General features: G+C 37.9%; 1 long non-coding RNA gene across 1 annotated transcript in view; it reads right to left on the bottom strand.

Annotated features, from left to right (window-relative positions):
• Window positions 1-350: 350 nt before the first annotated feature.
• The window catches only part of LOC132346729 (uncharacterized), a 32,124-nt gene continuing 20,293 nt past the window's right edge, over window positions 351-12,181 (bottom strand). Inside the window, exon 3 of the long non-coding RNA XR_009496643.1 lies at window positions 351-1,152. This is a non-coding gene — a long non-coding RNA (uncharacterized lncRNA). The remainder of the gene's footprint in view (window positions 1,153-12,181) is intronic.

Genomic DNA, 12,181 nt, shown 5'->3' with positions numbered 1-12,181 from the left:
TGGTCTTTCTGCTTCTCACACAGGGCCTAATAATAAAGCTTCTTAGGAATTACTTCATTGACAATTTAGTCCATGATGTGCAAGGAGGTATACAATTCGACTTACTCTCCTGTAACTATATTGACTCTTGAGTTCTTGCAGCAGCAAAAACAGCTTGTTCCTGTGTAGAACAAACAGGCTTATGGCTCAAAATAACACCAATAAGAGATATGTTGAGAATGAAAGTGTCAATTTCATATAGTTTCTTTTCCTCATAAAACTGCACTTATAGTCCATCTGATACATTTTATTTCTCAGTGATACAAAGAAAAATATAAGATTCAATAGAGCATCACTGAGCCCCAGAAAAAGCAGAATAAAAATAAAACCTCAGTCAAAACAAGATAGTTTGAAACTCTTTCTTAGTGGTTCCCCATATTTAAGTTTGTTACCTCAAAAATAGAAATAAAAGGAGAAGGAAAAGTAGGATTTATTGGTTTGGTAAGAATTGAAATGGCATTTTCTTTTCTTGATAACATCATGGGCTCATCCACTTTTTTTTTTCTTTGAATTTGAAAATTTAGAGCAAAATTTATACCTGTTTTGAGTATTAAATAAGTGCAACTTATAAAAATTTTAATACTCAGTGATAATATAAATGAAGTGTGTTCCATACTCTCCTTAGAAGGGCATTTTGTTATATGTTTGTTGCAAAAATACTTGCCTTATGTTTTTAAAAACATTAAAAATCTAGAAATGCATCATAATTCAAATAGAAATGCAGATCAATATTTATTGGATAAGGTTAATTAAAGAATCACATGTTATCAACGGAAACCCATAATTTGCATGTCAGATACTGGAAGGATCATGCATTCAATTATGATTAATCTACATGATATCTGGAATTTTAATTTTTAAAATACTCCTGAATTAGGTAGGTGTCCTAAGCTAACTATCTGCAGTTGTTTTCTCAGTTTCTATTACACCTGCTAAGGAAACCTGCCCATGCTCATTCTAAACACGTGTTTGGTCTCCAGCTGGCTCTGCTGCTCTTGTTTCTCCATCTTCCTCTGTTCCTTGCTCCTCCTCCCCATCTTCCTCCGTCTTCTTCTTCTTCTCTTCCTTCTGCTCCTCCTCCTTCTTGTCTGATATTTCCATCTTTTAGCTTTCCTAAAATAAAATAGATCAACAATTTTATTCAGTAACTTTTTGATTGCTAAACCTTACCTTGCTAGTGGTATAGTGATGCTGCTAAGTCACTTCAGTCGTGTCTGACTCTGTGCGACCCCAGAGATGGCAGCCCACCAGGTTCCTCGTCCCTGGGATTCTCCAGGCAAGAACCCTGGAGTGGGTTGCCATGTCCTTCTCCAATGCATGAAAGTGAAAAGTGAAGTCGTTCAATCGTGTCCGACTGTAGCGACCCCATAGACGGCAGCCCACCAGGCTCTCCGTCCCTGGGATTCTCCAGGCAAGAACACTGGAGTGGGTTGCCGTTTCCTTCTCCAATGCATGAAAGGGAAAAGTGAAAGTGAAGTCGCTCAGTCGTGTCTGACTCTTAGTGACCCCATAGACGGCAGCCCACCAGGCTCCTCGTCCCTGGGATTCTCCAGGCAAGAACACTGGAGTGGGTTGCCATAGTGATAATGCACTATAATAAGCAAAGGTGTAAAGGATGTCATATGTGTGACTTGTATGTGCGGGGTGCTGGGGTGTGTGTGTAGTATGCACTTCATTCTTTCCTTGAGACACATTCTGAAATGCGGATTTGCCTGATGAACATTTTTAGAATTTTTGATGTATGTGGCTAACATTTCAGAAACGCTGTGCCAGTGTAGTCTACCAGCATCGTGGGAGTACAGATCTCTGACTGACTTTTCAATTCTCCTCCTGAACCCTCCACCTCCTCTCTCTTAATCTAGCCATGAAAACTCTCATCACGTCCCAGTGTGTCTTTCAGGTTTGTTTACAGTAGTTTTTGTGAGCACATTGAATTTGTTATACAAAGTCTTCCTTTGGAGATTCTATGGTATTTAGAATTTTTGTCATTTAAAAAATATTTTTGAATAATCCCTACACTTATTTCAGATTATACATGTACATCAGTTTCCTACGAAATTCATTTTGATATATGTTATGTATTAGGTATTTAACTATGTTATTTCCAAATGATTAACAATTCTTCCATTATCTTTTATTAAATAATCTTTCTCTAATGGCCTTCTTGTCTCACTAGAATCATATTTTAAATTCTTAATTATAATTTAGAGAGCTTCTGACTTCTCTGAAAAATGTGACTACTCTACCTCAGTGGTACTTAATCTTACCAAATCAAATTCTTTTTTGTAATGTTCCCTTACAATTCTGAAATAAAACTTCTATTTAGTATAACCTCCTTCACACATATCTTTTTAAAAAAACCAATAAACTGATGCAATTCTAATACAAATGAAAAAAGAGAGACTCATGTTAAAATTGCGTATATATTTATATGTCTTTTTTAATGCTTCAGCCCTACTATCATAATGGCCATCGTGAAGTAATTAGAATCTTACATCTACTTGAATAAGAGAAGCATGACAAGTAAAACAATATTTAACTTAATATTGTCAACATTTCCTTTAATATACATGCACACACAGAGTTGATTCTCATCACTGATGTTGGTGTGTGCTATAAAGTTCCTGTGAATGCTGACTTGGTAAATACTAATCTATTGCCACTGAGGGAAATAGGGGGTTAGGTTCCTGTGACCCTCCAAACAGTATCATCAGCCAAGATCCCATTTGTATTCTATAGGCTTGTCAGTTTCCTTGTAAGACGAGCCAGTCTTATCAACTTTGAAAATCTGCTCTTACACATAATTTTTCCTATGTAAACCTTAGTTGGTATATTAAAAATTATTTCACAAACTCCTGGTCTGCCTAAAATGATCCATAAATACTCTATATTTTTGTTAATGTAATAAACAAAGCATAGTGAACCAACTGCTTTGATCATTCATATTTTCTCACTGTAATTTCATATGTCTGGTATGCATCTGTTTGCTTATTTTATTTCATCCTTGGTAAAGTATCAGTATAGTTACAGCATCTGTAAGAAACATTTTTAATAAATATCTTCATGTACTATCTCTATAGATTAGGACAACTCTGATGTATGTGTGCCTGGCTATTCAATTACCACTAAAAAGAAAGCTTTATAAAATGAGTTTTTATTAAAAAATAATTGTAACAAGGATTAAAGACTTTCTAATAACAAATTACCAAAAATTAGATAGAGGAAAGTTTAATCAATAGACTTGAAAAAAATCTCAACAATAGTTTAAAAAAAAAGTCAATTCTTGAAGAAATGATTCTAAGTAAGGAAACAACATAAGTAAGAAATTAAGGGGCTCCCTGATAGCTCAGTGGTAAAGAATCTGCCTGTCAAAGCAGTAGGTAAAGTTTGGATCCCTAGTCCAGGAAGATCCCACATGCTGTGGAACGACTAAGCTTGTCGCCACCACTACTGAGCCTGTGCTCCAGAGCCCGGGGGTCACAAGTACTGAGCCCATGTGTCACAAGTACTGAGCCCATGTGTCGCAAGTACTGAGCCCATGTGTCACAAGTACGGAAGCCTGGGGGTCACAAGTACTGAGTCCATGTGTCACAAGTACTGAGCCCATGTGTCACAAGTACTGAGCCCATGTGTCACAAGTACTGAAGCCCGGGGGTCACAAGTACTGAGCCCATGTGTCGCAAGTACTGAGCCCATGTGTCACAAGTACTGAGCCCATGTGTCGCAACTACTGAAGCCCGTGTGGCCTAGAGCCTGCTTGTAAAATAAATAAATATAAAATGATAAATATCTTCAGGTACTAGCTCTATAGATTAGGGGAAAGAAAAGTTTATAAAATGAGCTTTTATAAAAAAAGAAAAGCCTATGTGTAACAATGAAGCCATAAATATATATATATATATATATATATATATACACACACTCATTTTTACAAAAGTTAATACAACTGAGGAAGAGTTTGATAGAGAATGATTTTAAGTAAATAAAACTGATGGATTCTGTTTTCACTCCACTTGTAATTTAAAGTACAGAAAACTTTCCTCTGGTAATAGTCAAATAAGTGTATAAATAATGTATAAATTGTTTAAATCTATCTATAAAATGTAAAAGTCATCCTTAGCTGATCAGTCATTTGAAATGAGTTATATTCTGTAAACCATTCACCATAAAAATCACATGCAAAAATAAGGCCATGTTTCAGATAATTGTTAATCAAAATTTATTTGCCACATCTAGATAATTGAATGTAAGATATAAAAGACTGATTTTTTGGTGGGGGAAAGATTATGTGTAGATAATGGACAATAGACGTTTGATGTTTATGAACTTTGTAGAGGATTTAAAAAGGCATTTTGTTAATAGCTAACAAGTCTCAGAAAATCCATCAGCATTGAACACGATAAAGCTGGCTGGAACATATGATAAGATCTTTATGCGCAGGTGGAAGCATTTCATTATAGTTTCTTGCTATCTCAACTCACAGAGAACAAAGCCTGTTGGGCGTGCGCATTGAACCAACCAAATGGAATCAATCAAAAGAGTCACACAGCATCTGCAAACATCAGAGAATACAAACAAAGACAGCGCAAGAAAATGCATCTCAAGGGCTCTGTTTGTAGAGGTCTGGCCTCTCTCAGATCCAGCCAAGCCCAGTGCAGGAGTTGGAGAGGCTTTGCTTAATGCACTGCCTAATGTCTTGGCTCTTCATACCCGACACACTCCATTACAGAGCATACGTTACACGGCCTGTGTACAGATCACTAGCTAGAACTGAAGCAACAATCAACCCAACAAGCACTCCCAACCCAAACAAACTTAAAAATTAATGCTGCAAAGGGAGAAGTGTGTTCTGAATCTCCATAAACCGGTATCTGTGCCAAATTAAAGGAATTTCAAAGGGGCCATGAAGAAGTATTATAGGAAATAAAAAAGAAAAAACGCTCCTTTGGTGTTTCATATTTTAATGGAGGGAAGAACACTTTCCATCCAAAAGTGCCCTCACCACTGTGTACGAGAGTCACAGGTGTGCCCTCAATCACTTGTTTAATCCCTTGCAAATTGTTGACCTTTACAAAACTGAAAGCAATTCTCTAGTCAGGTGAAGTATAAATAGTGGTGTATGAAACAGCCCCTGATTTCAATGAGTTTGGAGACTTGTAGGGAAATCAAGACACATGCTTAGTGTTAATAATGCAAGGTGAGATCATTACACACGAGTTTTTCAAAGTAGAAAAAACAGAAAGTAGAAAAAAATATCACCTTATCTCTGCACCATTTGTAATTTAATATTTTGCCCAAGAAACAAAACAAATCAAAAAATCTAAATTTATGCATGTACCATGTATTATGGGGTAAATTATGATGAGAGAAGATCCCCTAGAGGAGGAAATGGCAACCCACTCAAGTATTTTTGCCTGGAAAATTCCATGGACAGACAAACATGCTGGGGTACAGTCCATGGGGTCACAAATAGTCTGACAAGACTGAGCACCACGCACGCATCAAGAGATCTAAAAATGTAAATGTCTCGAATAATGTTGTGTTTGTTCCTTATAGACACACATATTTAGCCAGTATATCTGGTTATATGGTGGTGATGTGTAAATGCTACCAACTGCATAGAAATGCTGGTTATGCATGTATATTCAGGGATGATTTCCTTTAGGATTGACTGGTTTGATCTCCTTGCAGTCCAATGAACTCTCAAGCGTCTCCTCCAGTACCAGAGTTCAAAAGCATCAATTCTTTGGTGCTCACCCTTCTTTATGGTTCAAATCTCATATCTGCCCATGACTACTGACATGTTAGCTATTACTACCCTTGTTCTTATTATGATTATGGGTTGAGCTCTGTATACTGTCATTAATTACTGTATACTTCTCACTGACTTTCTATAGAAAAATAAGTTTCCTTCATTTCAAAATGAGAAAATTGAGGGGTAAAGAAATCAAATGTTTTACTCAGATACATATAGCAAATAAATAAAAGAACTACGATCTGAAGCTGAGTCCAAATTATTTCCAAGCCTTTTATACTAAATTCTCGATTAACTGGTTATTATTATAAATGTCAATATTCAAAGCTCTTTAAATAATTTTTTAAACTTGTATGATCATGTGTCCTTTACAGCATTTAAAAATATACATATTCATTTGAGGTGTAGGATATATAAGTACAGTTGTTGCCTCATTTAATCATCACACTCACAACCATAACTTATGAACCTGGTGTTGTAATTTCATTTTGTAGATGTGGAATGGATGCTTGGATGAATTGACTTTCCCAAAGTTAAATGGCTTTAGCTGTAAATGAAAATATCAAAAAAAGCTGAAAGTTAGTTTCTTGTTGTCAAACACTTTACTGAAACTTTCCATAAATGAACTCATGTTACATTCCTAATGAACTTTGTCAAGGATGATTCATATTTTACAGAGAAAAAAAAAACAAGAGTCAAGACTCAAATCTGGATTTGCTTAATGGCAATGCCCTTGCTTTCACAGTCTTGTAGAATCACTTCCTGCTTAAGTCTTTGAACAAGTGTTCAGTTGAGACTCAGGAAGTCCTGCAGCCTAGGCCAGAGGTGAGCTTATTCTTGCTTCCCAGGTAACTCAGTTGTAAAGAATCCGCCTTCCAAAGCAGGAATCATAGGAGACATGGGTTGGAACCCTGGATCGGGAAGATCCCCTGGAGTAGGCCCATTCGTGTGTTCTTGCCTGGGAAAACCCGTGGGCAGAGGAGCCTGGCAAGCTACAGTCCCCCCCAACAGTGCTGCAAGTAGTCAGACATGACTGAGCGAAAGAGCACGTATGCACACTTCCTGTTCATGTCTTTGAACAAGTGTTCATTTGAGACTCAGAAAGTCCTGCAACATCACCCAGAGGTGAGCTGATTCTTGCTTGGAAAATTTTAGGAACAGGTATTAACCTCCAGCTTCTCAAGTCGTAAACTAACTTCAGTGTGGTCCCCGTAGAAAGTCTGATATAGAGCATCTCTCCCTGTTAATGGGCCTTCCAAGAAGAGTCAATTGTCGATGGCTTGCAAAGTACTTAAATGAATTAACTTGCTGTGTGAACTTATTTTCTAATGTCAAGGTGTCCTGGAGGAGGAAATGAGGTAGAAAATGATAATGCTTAACCCTTCCATAAAAGCTGTCATGGTGACATGGGATCCTAGCTTAGAGAAATGGTTTGAAGATCGGGGTTTAGAGATTAAGTAAGATAGTGCCACTTACTGTTCATTCTATGAAAATAAGAGGTGATAGATAAGTTTTTACGGGCAAGGGAGAGAAATCAAGAAGAGAGAGGAAAAAAAAACTTTGCTATATAATTGAAGCATATCAGGATGAATCCTTTTAAGGAAGGGACTTCTTAAATTGGTGAACACTGGCATTAAAAGGCTGGCTGCAATCTAAGACCTTTAGTAGGATCATTAATTTTATATTTCATGTTTTCTACTTGACTTATTCATTTTATAAAATTTGCTTAGGCACCATTTAAATGTTAAAAATATTAAAAAATACTGATGGGACTTTATTAGTTAAAATGTTGGAATCATAATGGCCTCTCTGTGTTTTCTTCCCTCTTGTACTAAAATGAAGTAGTTTTTCAGATAAACATCAAAATGGTAAATTACAGTCTCTTTTTTCAGAAGCCTTTTCTCTAACTTCTCTGTGTACCCTGCCTCAATTTCTATTAAATCAAGTCCACTTTCTCTAAAGGCAGAGTTTGCTAAAAGCACTCAGAGCAGGACCAACTTATAAAATGAAAGGAACTATTCATTACGTTCAAGTGTAAGTTTGAATAGCATTCAGAAAATGCACTAAATTAGGGGTGAAAAGTCAACATACACACAGCTAACAGCTCATCTTCACGTTAGCAAAAAAGACTTTATGTTCTTTTTGGTGGGGGGTGCATGCCACCAGTTCTCTCTCAAGTGTAATGAATCATGTGTATCCAAGTAGACTTTAAAATTCAAGTAAGACAGTCTTAGGAAAACAAGTATAACACACTTTATAGGAACATTGACATATTATGTGGTGGTAAGCATACAAATCAAAAGGCAAAAAATGTTAAAGAACTAAATAGGAACTCAAAACCCATAGAAGTATCTGTTTTGAAGCAAATTCATTATGTACTGTCAATACGTTATAGCCATCCCATATATAGAAACCCTCAAGTTGCAAACTCTACAGAATGACAATGTGGAGCTCACTGCTGCTGCTGCTGCTGCTGCTAAGTCGCTTCAGTCACGTCCAACTCTGTTGGATCACATAGATGGCAGCCCACCAGGCTCCGCAGTCCCTGGGATTCTCTAGGCAAGAACACTGGAGTGGGTTGCCATTTCCTTCTCCAATGCATGAAAGTGAAAAGTGAAAGTGAAAAGTGAAAGTGAAGTCATTCAGTCGTATCTGACTCTTAGCGATCCCAAGGACTGTAGCCCACCAGGCTCCTCTGTCCATGGGATTTTCCAGGCAAGAGTACTGGAGTGGGTTGCCGTTTCCTTCTCCAGGGTAGTTCCTGGAGAAAAATATCCTCAAAACCAGCTCTCCTGCATTTTAGGCAGATTCCTTACCGACTGAGCCACGAGGGAAGACCATGTCAATGTTTAAGACATCAGTTCAGTTCAGTCGCTCAGTCATGTCTGACTCTTCACAACCCCATGAATCGCAGCACACCAGGTCTCCCTTTCCATCACCAACTCCCGGAGTTCACTCAGACTCATGTCCATCGAATCAGTGATGCCATCTAGCCATCTCATACTCTGTCATCCCCTTCTCCTCCTGCCCCCAATCCCTCCCAGCATGAGTCTTTTCCAATGAGTCAACTCTTCTCATGAGGTGGGCAAAGTATTGGAGTTTCAGCTTTAGCATCAGTCCTTCCAATGAACACCCAGGACTGATCTCCTTCAGAATGGACTGGTTGGATCTCCTTGCAGTCCAAGGGACTCTCAAGAGTCTTCTCCAACACCACAGTTCAAAAGCATCAATTCTTTGGCGCTCAGCTTTCTTCACAGTCCAACTCTCACATCCATACATGACCACAGGAAAAACCATAGCCTTGACTAAACGGACCTTTGTTGACAAAGTAATGTCTCTGCTTTTGAATATGCTGTCTAGGTTGGTCATAACTTTCTTTCCAAGGAGTAAGTGTCTTTTAATTTCATGGCTGCAATCACCATCTGCAGTAGTTACATTTAGAAAAAAAATATGCAGTGTTTAATGGGACCTATTTATATTTGTTTGTTGTTTATATGAAATTCAAATTTGATGGGATGTCATGTATTTATGAAGTAAAGTGAAAGTCACTCAGTGGGCGTCCAACTTTTTGCAACCCCATGGCCTATACAGTCCTTGGAATTCTCCAGGCCAGAATACTGGAGTGGGGAGCCTTTCCCTTCTCCAGCGGATCTTCCCAACCGAGGGATTGAACCCAGGTCTCCTGCGCTGGCAGGCAGATTCTTTAGCACCAGCGCCACCTGGGAAGTCCAATTTTGTTGGACTAGGAATAAATTGGACTTACCAACATGCTCTCAGAATGGAACTCATTCACATATAGGAGACTTACTATAGAAGGAAACCGAGTCAACGTCAATTTTGAGCAATTTCTTGGAGGGAGAGGGAGAGCAGACGTTTTGAGTGTGTTTTTGAGCCCAAGGAACACGTTCATGTGCCCACTATTGTCCTCCCTTCCGATGCCAGTCGTATTTCTGATGTCTCTGGGCTGTGCAGTATTCCACGTGTGCATGATTATAGATGCATCTCAGCTGTTTTCTGCATCATGGAGATGACAAGAGACATCATCCCCAATTGCTCTAACCCTTGAGCTTTGAGGAAATCAAACCAGTCAATACTAATGGAAATCAACCCTGAATATCAGTTCCTTCCAAAGAACTGATGCTGAAGTTGAAGCTCCAATACTTTGGCCACCTGATGCAAAGAGCAAATCATTGGAAAAGACCTTGATGCTGGGAAAGATTGAAGGCAAAAGGAGAAGGAGGCAGCAGAGGACAAGATGGGTAGACAGCATCACCAACTTGGTGGACACGAATCTGAGCAAACTTCAGGAGATAGCGAAGGACAAAGAAGCCTGGCATGCTTCAGTCTATGGGGTTGCAAAAGAATCGGGCATGACTGAGCAACTGAACAACAGCAAACAGCTAGTATAAGCACATTTCTCTGTACTAGCTCTGATTGCAACTTGTCCCTCCCTCTTGGTAAAGTACATCAGAATGAAAATGAAGTGATAATTTGGTAAGGATAACCACACATTTACTGGAAATATTATAAAATGTTAGAAGGAGGTTGATTCTTAGTAGAAATAATTTATTGTTACTGCAATAAGATTGTGGCTCACTCATATGCCAGGCCATGGAAGTTGTGACCAGAGAACTGATTTAAGGACACAAGAAAGATAAAGGCTGTCAATGTCCCCTTATCCCTGCCTTCAGATGAAAACCTTAACTCTAGACTTGAATCAGGGTTAGTCTTTGACTGATAAAGGGATCCTGGCTTTAAGATAATCTACAACTCAAACAAATTTGGTATAAAGAGCCATGTGTTAACACTAATTTGCATTCATCCTTATGGATAAAAGTCAACATCCATAGGTCATAATAGAAAATTTTTAAACATTCATTATTTTTTCTTAAGAAAAAGTGGACTACAAGTGTCATGATAACAAGGAAGAAAATATTTATCGAATGGTCTTCCTGCTCCAATCAAACCATAATCTGGGAAGAGCTGATTGTTTCATTAAGCATCTCCTTAAAAGAAAGTCTGCACAGACTTAGAGAACAAACTTATGCTTACTGGTGGTGGTGGTGGGGGGGGTGGTGGTTGGGGGAAGTGATAGCTATGGAGTTTGGGGTGGACATATACACACTGCTATATTTAAAATGGATAACCAACAAGCACCTACTGTAGAGCACAGGGAACTCTGATCAGTGTCATGTGGCAGCCTGGATGGAAGGGGAGTTAGGGGGAGAATGGATGGCTGTATATGTCTGGCTGAGTTCCTTTGCTGCTCACCTGGAACTATCTCAACATTGTAAATTAGCTGTATTCCAGTACAAAATAAAAAGTTTAAAATTTCAAAAACAGAACAAAAAGAAAATAAAAGAAAGACAGACTGTGCCAGAGCAGAGCCAAATCACCAGGAAGATGGAGGAATTTAAGATAGGAAAGTGTAGCAAATAAATCCAGGCAGCAGAAATAACATATTTTAATATTAAGTGTCTATGGAAAAGTTTAATTTTATGCTGACTTGTTTATATATATATATATATATATATATATATATGATCAAAGTCTTCAGGATAGAACACTACTGAATTTCCCAGTGCAATTAATATAATATTACAGATTACTTCTAAGAAGGTCATAAATTTTGGAAATACTTAAAAGCAGCTTATTTTTCATTCATGATTTATTATTTGAAAAGTTATTCACATAATATATCTAAGGAAAAAAGCATCTCCAAGATTTAAACAAAGATTTTTGATAACTGAGTAAGACTATTTCAGTTGTTGGTATGAAGACATAGCTCTTTAAAATATGTCAGACATATTTTGGTTTATAAAGAGCTACCATGTTTTGGGGCTTCCCTGATCGCTCGGTTGGTAAAGAACCCACCTGCAATGCAGGAGACCCGGGTTCAATTCCTGTGTTGGGAAGATCCGCTGGAGAAGGGAAAGGCTACCCACTCCAGTATTCTGGCCTGGAGAATCTGATGGACTGTATAGATCATGGGATCTCAAAGAGTTGGACACGACTGAGCAACTTTCATGTCCACCTTGTGTTTTATTTGCATTAAAATATTTAAGCATATGACTATTTTCAGGGACATAGTTTTTACACAATGTTCTGATGGACAGGCACAATTATAGTTTAGCCCCTAGGTAAACTATTATTCACCTGCTACTCACTCTAGGTTATTATTCACAGCCTTTATTGACTGAAAGCTTACAGTTTTTTCTCTCCTAGTTCTCAGTAGTATAGTAAATAAATGGAAATCCCTTCTTTGCCCCATGATTTCCTTCTGTTTTATAATCTCGTGGCTATGAAGCTTTCAAGTATAAAAAGGATCTATTTCTTTAGTAGCTATTGTACTATTTATGACCATTCATTCACTATTCAACTCTGAAA

Source organism: Bos taurus, chromosome 12, assembly GCF_002263795.3.
Source record: "Bos taurus isolate L1 Dominette 01449 registration number 42190680 breed Hereford chromosome 12, ARS-UCD2.0, whole genome shotgun sequence".
NCBI classification, from domain to species: Eukaryota; Metazoa; Chordata; class Mammalia; order Artiodactyla; family Bovidae; genus Bos; species Bos taurus.
The sequence above is the reverse complement of the archived record's forward strand: the minus strand, read 5'-3'. Positions and strand labels throughout refer to the sequence as shown.